Consider the following 7,855-nt stretch of genomic DNA (forward strand, 5'->3'; position numbering starts at 1 on the left):
CCCTGCCACAAGCAGGGACACCTTCCACTACACCAGGTTGCTCAAAGCTTTATCCAACATGCCTTGAACACTTTCAGGGATAGGGCATCCACAGCTTCTCTAGGCAACCTGTGCCAATAAAGAATTTTTTCCTAATAACTATTCTAAACCTATTCTCTTTCAGTTTGAAGCCATTCCCCCTTGGCCTGTCACTACATGAGATGCTCCAGTTACACTGTAAATTGTATTTAAAAAGAGATGCTCCAGTCCCTTAATCATCTTTGTTGCCCTCCGCTAGACCTGCTGCAGGAGCTCCACGTCTCTCTTTTCCTGAGAAGCACAGAACTGGGCACAGCACGCCAGGTGAGGCCTCACCAGCACTGAATAGAGGGGCAGGATCACCTCCCTCGACCTGCTGTCAATGCTCTTCCTAATGCAGCTCGGGATACCATTGGCCCTCCTGGCCGCCAGGGTACACTGCTGGCTCACAGACAGTTTTTTGTCCACTAGGACGGAATTCACAGAAGTTATCTGTATAAACGAAGCCCTTTATGGAGTCCCTACACCCCCGCAGCATTACGGATGCTCCCTGTACATGCCCACGGCAGTAGGGATGTTCCCATGCGCGGGTGTCTCCGAGCGGGAACGCCGGGCTCGCAGCGCCTCCTGCGGGGGCACAGGGGAATTGCAGGCGCCGGCACAGCGCTCACGGCACGGGGGGGGAATCGCCCACCAAAAAATCCAACTTCACTCGCATCACAAACCTGCTGTTACAAGGGCGAACTCCTATCGTTGCATCTTTCATGGAGGAAAAAAAAATCGTTGGGGTTTTTATTTGTAGTCTTTGCCTGCTGCTTGCTAACAGGCGTTCAGCACCAACCTGCCTTCCCTGTGATGCGCTTTTAGTATCCAGAAATGACAACGCAGCAGGTTTCCCCACATCAAAGCTCTGACAGGAGTCTTTGAACTACAAAAGCCATAATCAAAAAGTAATAACCACTCTGAGACAGGATTTCTGTCGTCAGCCTCATATGGCATGAAATGGTATCTTTTAGCACTCATTTATATTTAATTCAAAGTGAAAGGAGCCCAAAATGAAAATATGGTTGTCTAAATAGATACTTTCTTCTATATTCCCACAGTAACACATGTGTTCCTAATTTGCAGGAAATAGATCTTGAAAGCATTAGCTGAAACAAACTGCTAAATTAATAAGCACTGATGGTCCTGTTGTTAAGTAGAATAATAACCTAAAGATGCAGTTTGTTATGACATCCAGTAAACATTCTCCTTGTAGTACATCAGTAATTACACACCCTACTTTTTTTTTTTTTTTCTTTTTTAATCCTGTTACTGTCCTGTGTGACAAGGTCTAGTGTTTGGAGTTTCTTGTGCTCCTACATGACAAAAAAAAAAAAAAAGTATGGATATGCATCCCCCTCTCTCTATTTCTTCTAGTAACTTCACAAAACCAAGCCAGAGGTCTACTTCTCTCTTCAGAGACCTCACAGTAAGGTTTTTTTTCCAACTGTTCATTTAAGAGCATCCCTAAGAAAGAAGGTGCAAACTGACAGTCTGTAGCGGGATAGGGAACATCTCCCCCAAATGCTACCATTTTCAGGGACTATCCCCTCCCATTCCATCAGGACTGTCAAGGCCCACAAGCCACCAGGCTCAGCCTCGATGGACTTCTGGTAGGACACTCACCAGCTGGCAACATCCGAGTCCTATTGTGTTTTCTGTCTTTGGCTGTCCTTCCCAAGACTCCCTTGTGAGAAAGGAGAGCTCAGTTCCAATCTAGACCTAAAGAACTTGACCAGGTGCAAAGACATTGCTGCAGGTTCAGGATGTCAGGATGAGGTAAAGGTCACTCCTAGCTCATGGACCTTGAGTCACAGTGGGCATACTTACAGTGGCACTTTGCCACTTCCCCACTACCTTAGGACTGTTTAGCTGTGTCTCCTGACAAATCAAAACCAAACATTGTTAGAATCAGCTGTTGGCATTCGGATCCTACTTGGGTTTTGTAGTGTTGTACAAGTGCTAGCAGCAGTGGGCAACCCACTTCCAAAGACAGAACACTCACTCTTACCTGGATGATTTGATAGACAAAGCTCCCTGGAAGACGCAGTGATGAGCCTGTCATTTGTCCTGTTATTTATTTCTTCTTGCTTAGTTTCCTGCTGATCTGCAGTGGAAAAATTTGTATTAGGCATTAATTACGGCTCTAACAGCAGACTCTGCTCTTGCTGAAAAACAGGTCCCTTTCTGTGCAATGCTGATATTTCAAAAAATGTCACCCAGTTGCAGTGGTATAAAGGTACTATGATATTAGGCCATATGTTAATTCCATATGTGTATTACTGGGCTCATTTGTTACTGCTCCAATTTGTTGAGAGTTCCATCTATTTCCTGATAAATCCTTTAATGAATAAAACAATATCAGTCATGACCTCATTGCTTATTGTTACAAAGCTGAAATGATGGAAAAACTCTGAAGTTACATGCAAAGGATTGTAATTCTTTGCTGCTATGCATCAGAATCTAGTTGTGAATTCAGGCAGCCAATTCAACATTTATCTGGACAATAAAACAATATATGGATATTCCCCAGGAGGCACAGGGCTTAACACCACTGACATGAAGTTAAGAATAATCAGTCTGTCCTAAACCCTGTAGGTTGTTGAAAAACCCTGTAGGTTGTTTCTCTTGTAACAAGAGAAACCCATCTTTGTAAAGGTTATTTTTACCACAAATAATCAACAAGGCATGCAACTGAATTCTTGCTATGAGAGAAGAATCTAGCAAAATTCCTAGAAGGAATTCCTAAGATCAGGAATCAGATTTTTGAATTGTGGACAACAAGTAGTTTATTTCCTCAGCAATCAGTTTCCCAACCGATTGCTCCCAGTCTCATAGAACTAAGACCTATAAAGTAAAAGAAACACTTCATGATTGCTAAAATAAAGGAAAAGCTCACTGTAGGTGAGCTTACAGTTTTTTTTACCCAATACTTTCCTTTTAGTAGTCTTCAATGCTTCATCACCAGTTCCCCTAGTGACTGTAATCTTCAGGGCTCAGCACTGGCTGAAACACCAAATATGTCAATCAAACCACATGCATCCATCAAGTCTTCAGCTCAGCTGCTTGACTTGGTTGGAATTCAATGTCACAGCACCACTCATTCAGCACCCAAGGTGTTGTGGCTTGCATCATCCCTGTGGGGGTTGAGTTTCCTCCCCACGTTTGGAGAAATTTCTGATGAAGAGCACAAGGGTACTCACCAGATACTCTTTTAAATTAAAATAGTTCTCCATATGACAGTATTTTATTACCTGGATCTGCTCCATGTCTCAGTACCAAAGATCCAAGCTTGTCATTCATACTTGAGTGATGTCACAGTCAGTTCAGGGAAGCTGCAGTTCAGAGCAGTTTCAACTTGCTGTCTGCCTTCAGAGTCATACTTACAGGTTTGCTCTTTTTTCTTTTCTTTACTCTTTTCTTTTCTCAACTGTTTGTTATCAAAGTTTCTGAAGGGCAATTCATGGCTGCTGAAAATTACCTGATTTTCTCTCTAAATGCTTCTTACAACATTTTCCTAAGATGCTAGGTCTTATAGGAACAACAACTTCACTCAGAAGAGCTAGCAATTCCATGCACTTTGACTCAACCTACTTATACAGCCTTTTGGAGAGGGAAAAAAGTGCTGTTACCTCTGCCTAACTCAATTAGCCTGTGTTCTGACATAGACGAATTGCACGCACTTTGTGATTTCATGAATTCTGCTTTACTGTATCAACATTATTCATGCTAGTGTAGGGAGAGTGGAAAAGTAAGGCTAAAAGGCCATCACAAAAATACCAAAATAATCACGTGTATCTGGATGGGCTCAGAATTTCTGCTCATGCGTTAGCCTCCGTGACAATTACGCACACAAAACATCTGCACATTTCCAAAGCAGCCCATATCACCTTATCAAGGAGGCTGTGCAACTACTTCAAGAATTCTGAGGTGGCCTTGGGATGAAGCCTTGAACTGAAAACAACAACCACAGTTCCCAGGCTCAGAAGATCAATTAAGCAGCTCCAGGGATAGTACCAGAGACCAAAACTAGGATCCTCTTGCTCAGAATGCTAGGAAGTGGTGTCAGTGCACAGCTCAGATGGATGCTGCCACTTCCAAACCAAGTCCTAAGCCTCACCTCATCTGCTATGCAAGTACAGCAGCAGCTACACTGATTGAGAGTATTCCTTTGAAGGGACAAATTTCATTTGGCAACCACATCACTTATGGTTTCCATGGCATGGGCATTAATTTATATGAGGCACTATCAAGGCAAACATTACTTTATAAGGGCTAAAAGTGGAACAGCCTTGAATCAATCAAAGGGGGAGAAAACATTCCTAAACTTACACTCAGATGTTACACTTCAAGATTAATTATAATATTAATCTCAATTAACAAGTTTACTAATTTCTTAAATGCCACTCATTTATTTTGGAAATCATGGAGGAATAATTTTATTAGTTTTAGTCAGGTATGCAAATATTTTTTAAAAAATTTACTCCTTTCACAAACATACTTACAACTTTGGAGACCAAAGAGAACGTTTGGAAGTCACCTGTTAATCATGTATTACAAATACATATTGTCCCATGCTGTTTTGGAATTACATTCTAGTAGGTCATCGCTACAAATGCAAGAGAAGTCAACTTAATCCTTAGATTTGGTTCACCCCAGGAGTAAACAATTAGTCCTAATGAAAGGGACTAAAGCAGTCAGATCCAGACTGAGCCAACCAAATGATCAGGCAGCAGTAACTGTCCCAGCAGCAGCCTAAGCTAGATTCAGGTAAGCAGCCTAAGTTCAATAGTATCCTGAGAATAGAAGAAAAGCACTGGCTTGACTTTCTACCACAAAAATCAAAACTACTTTATAAAAAGAATAGTGTTCTGATCTCCAACTTTCCAAACCAGCAAAAAGACTACTAAAAGACTCCTGATTACACGAACAAGAGTCACAGAGGCAAACCTGCCTATATTACACATAGCAGTCCAAAAGGTGCTTGCCTCTGCCGCTTGCACAACTGTAGTTTACCTCTTTTTTTCCAAGGCACTGTTGCTCTCGTGCCCTGCAGAATTCTAGTAGGAGGGGAGAAGAGAGAGCAGAGGGTGCTTACAGATGAAAAAACTGCACACGTCCATCCTAGCTCTACTTCTGCAGTCAGAAAGAAGTGTTCATGAAAGGTTCTTAGTTACTGCAAATGTATTTACCAAGTCTGTGAAAGGACTCAAGTTTATGAGTTTCCAATGTAGAACCTCAGGGTTAGGGTTGGAAAGATACAAAACATTAAATAAAAAAAAGATTACTTTCACAGTGGACAATAAATATCTAGGAATTTTTTTTCTACGGGCTTAACAGAGACCTGACAGAGTTCAAAGTTTCCAAACTAAGAAGGGAATGGGCTATCTCAGCTGACTTCAAATGCATGGAAGAAAACAAACAAAAATGTTGGTGAATGTGGCAGGGTAAAGAAGTACTTAAGGTTAGGAGAAACAGAGGGAGCAAAGAAATAAATACTGGCATCTAGTTTCTTCTAGCGTACCATGCCTTGACTTCTTATTCTGAAAGCAAAAAGAAGCAGGTACTCTTGACCTTTATTTCCTGCATCCCTCCTGCTGTCTGAAAAAATAATTGCTATTTCCAGCATGTGTCTCAGGAAGCCAAGAAGTACCTTATTTTAGAAAAAACATAGGGGGGAAAAACAGTATTCTTGTATGTGCAATGTTCAGATGTAAGATTTAAGTATGTACTGAGCAACACTTGAGCAGGTTTGAGCACACAAAAAATTAGGAGTTATTTCATTCCCCATGCTTTTAAGTTAGGCCATTGCCTTTTCCGGCTCTTTTCTTGCTGCCACAAAACCTACACCATCATGGGGCAATGACTGGTGACATCTCACCCACTGGGTTGGAAAGTATGTATTGGCAGCTTCTGCTTCTAGGAGAAAGGAGAGGTGGATCTCAGGGAATCCCCAGATTTAGTGAGACACTGCAGCTTCCAAAGTTCCACCATGGAGATGGAACACTGTGGAGGTAAAACAACACAAAACACGGTTGCCCTACAGAACTACTAGCTGAATTTTTAGAAACATGGATAAATCCTTATGTATCTTCTTCCCTCTCCTGAATATGCTGACAAGTCCTGTGCTATCTCTAGGAATCTCCCTTCATTTCCTTCTGTGCCATACAAGGCTTCCATGCTTGTAACAAGGTTTTCATTTCCATCAGTTTAATTTTTGTGAAATTGGATCATTTGTTGCCTTTGACTCTAAAAGCAGGAGTACAGAGGGCAATAAGCTTACAAAAACATTCATGGTAAAAATGATTCAGAAGTCCAAGTTACAGATGAAAAGCAAACAGGAAAGCCAGCCCAACATCAGAAGAGACCTCTTGAGGATTTGCAGAGACTGCACAAATGCATGTGGGAAAGGAGAATTTAGGATTAGGAGGTAGCATTTGGAAAGTATCCCTCTATCTTTACACAACAAGGTGACAATCTGAAAGAAGTTTCATTTTAAATAAAATCTTATTGACAAAATAGCCTGTAAAATCAAGTTTTCTTACTGTGAAAGAAGTTGCTTGAACCATGCCTTAAAGGTTTCTAAGAAATGACTGTGCATTTCACCCAGCCAGGCTCCACAAATTGTTGGGTAATTAGAACCACAGCATCTTCTAAACCTTCTTCTAATTTCTGGTAACTTCCTTCCATCTGCCATCTTTCTTTTAATTCTTCACTTATTGAATACCAGTTTCCAAACAGCACAGACCCAGTCCAGATCTACAGGATCACTTTTGAAGTGATTAGATTTGCTACCAGCAAGACAAGCCACTAGAAGTATTATTTCCAGCAGAAAACAAAATTAGGTAGTCTTTTAAAAATAGAGGTGGATAAAATCCAAATACAAGTCTGTGCAGCTGTCTCATAATCAATGCTTTTTCTTAATAGAGAATAATAGTCCTTTCTGAAGCCTCTTAAAGCACCTGCAAGTTACTGCAACAGAGGTCACGCTTACACTAAAGCCTAACGTCTTTGATGGTATTAATAAATGTTCAGAATCACTCAGTGTACATCAATTTAAGTAATTCAAATCCAAATAACCCATTTCAAAGCAGTTGTGGCAACTGGGTTTCTGTAATGTCAGCTTGGCCATCAAGCCTACTATGGATCCAAACACCTACTTCTTTTATCAATTTTTGAATAATACTCTTAAAACATCACAAATCAGCAGAAGCCAACATATATCAAAGCCTCCACATCAAGCAAAGCAACATCATTTCGCTTCACTTTTGCAGTCAATATAGGTGTTTGAATTGACTCTTTATAATACCAAAAGTACCTTCCACAACTCACAACACGTGCTGATGAATAGCCAAGGTTCACTCTCACCCTGATCCTAGGAATAAGATTGTATTTTGAGGAGCCTTTTTCTGAAAGGAAGCTGGGGTTTTGCAGGGATGCTACAACAGATTTACTATGGACATATATATGAAAAAAAAAAAAGAGAAAAAACAACAAAGAAACAACAACCAACAACTCAAACCCAACAACTCTAACATAAAAATTTAGACAGATATTAAGACTATACAATTAATAGCAGAAGTAAAATGAAAACACTTTGAAAACACACTTAACTTTGTTGCTTCATACGTTCAGTGCTGGTTTTGGCTCACATTATAATCACAGCATTAATAAAGATGAGCAAATTTCTAGCTTAGCATTAAGCATTTAAGCTTTTGAAATACAAATCTTCCAAAGGATAATTTTCAATTCTTCATGATACAACATGCAATCAAAATTAAGTCCGTGTATTTAC

This window comes from Manacus candei, unplaced genomic scaffold, assembly GCF_025592945.1.
Source record: "Manacus candei isolate 608988 ecotype Guabito, Panama unplaced genomic scaffold, ASM2559294v1 h1tg000008l, whole genome shotgun sequence".
Lineage (NCBI taxonomy): Eukaryota > Metazoa > Chordata > Aves > Passeriformes > Pipridae > Manacus > Manacus candei.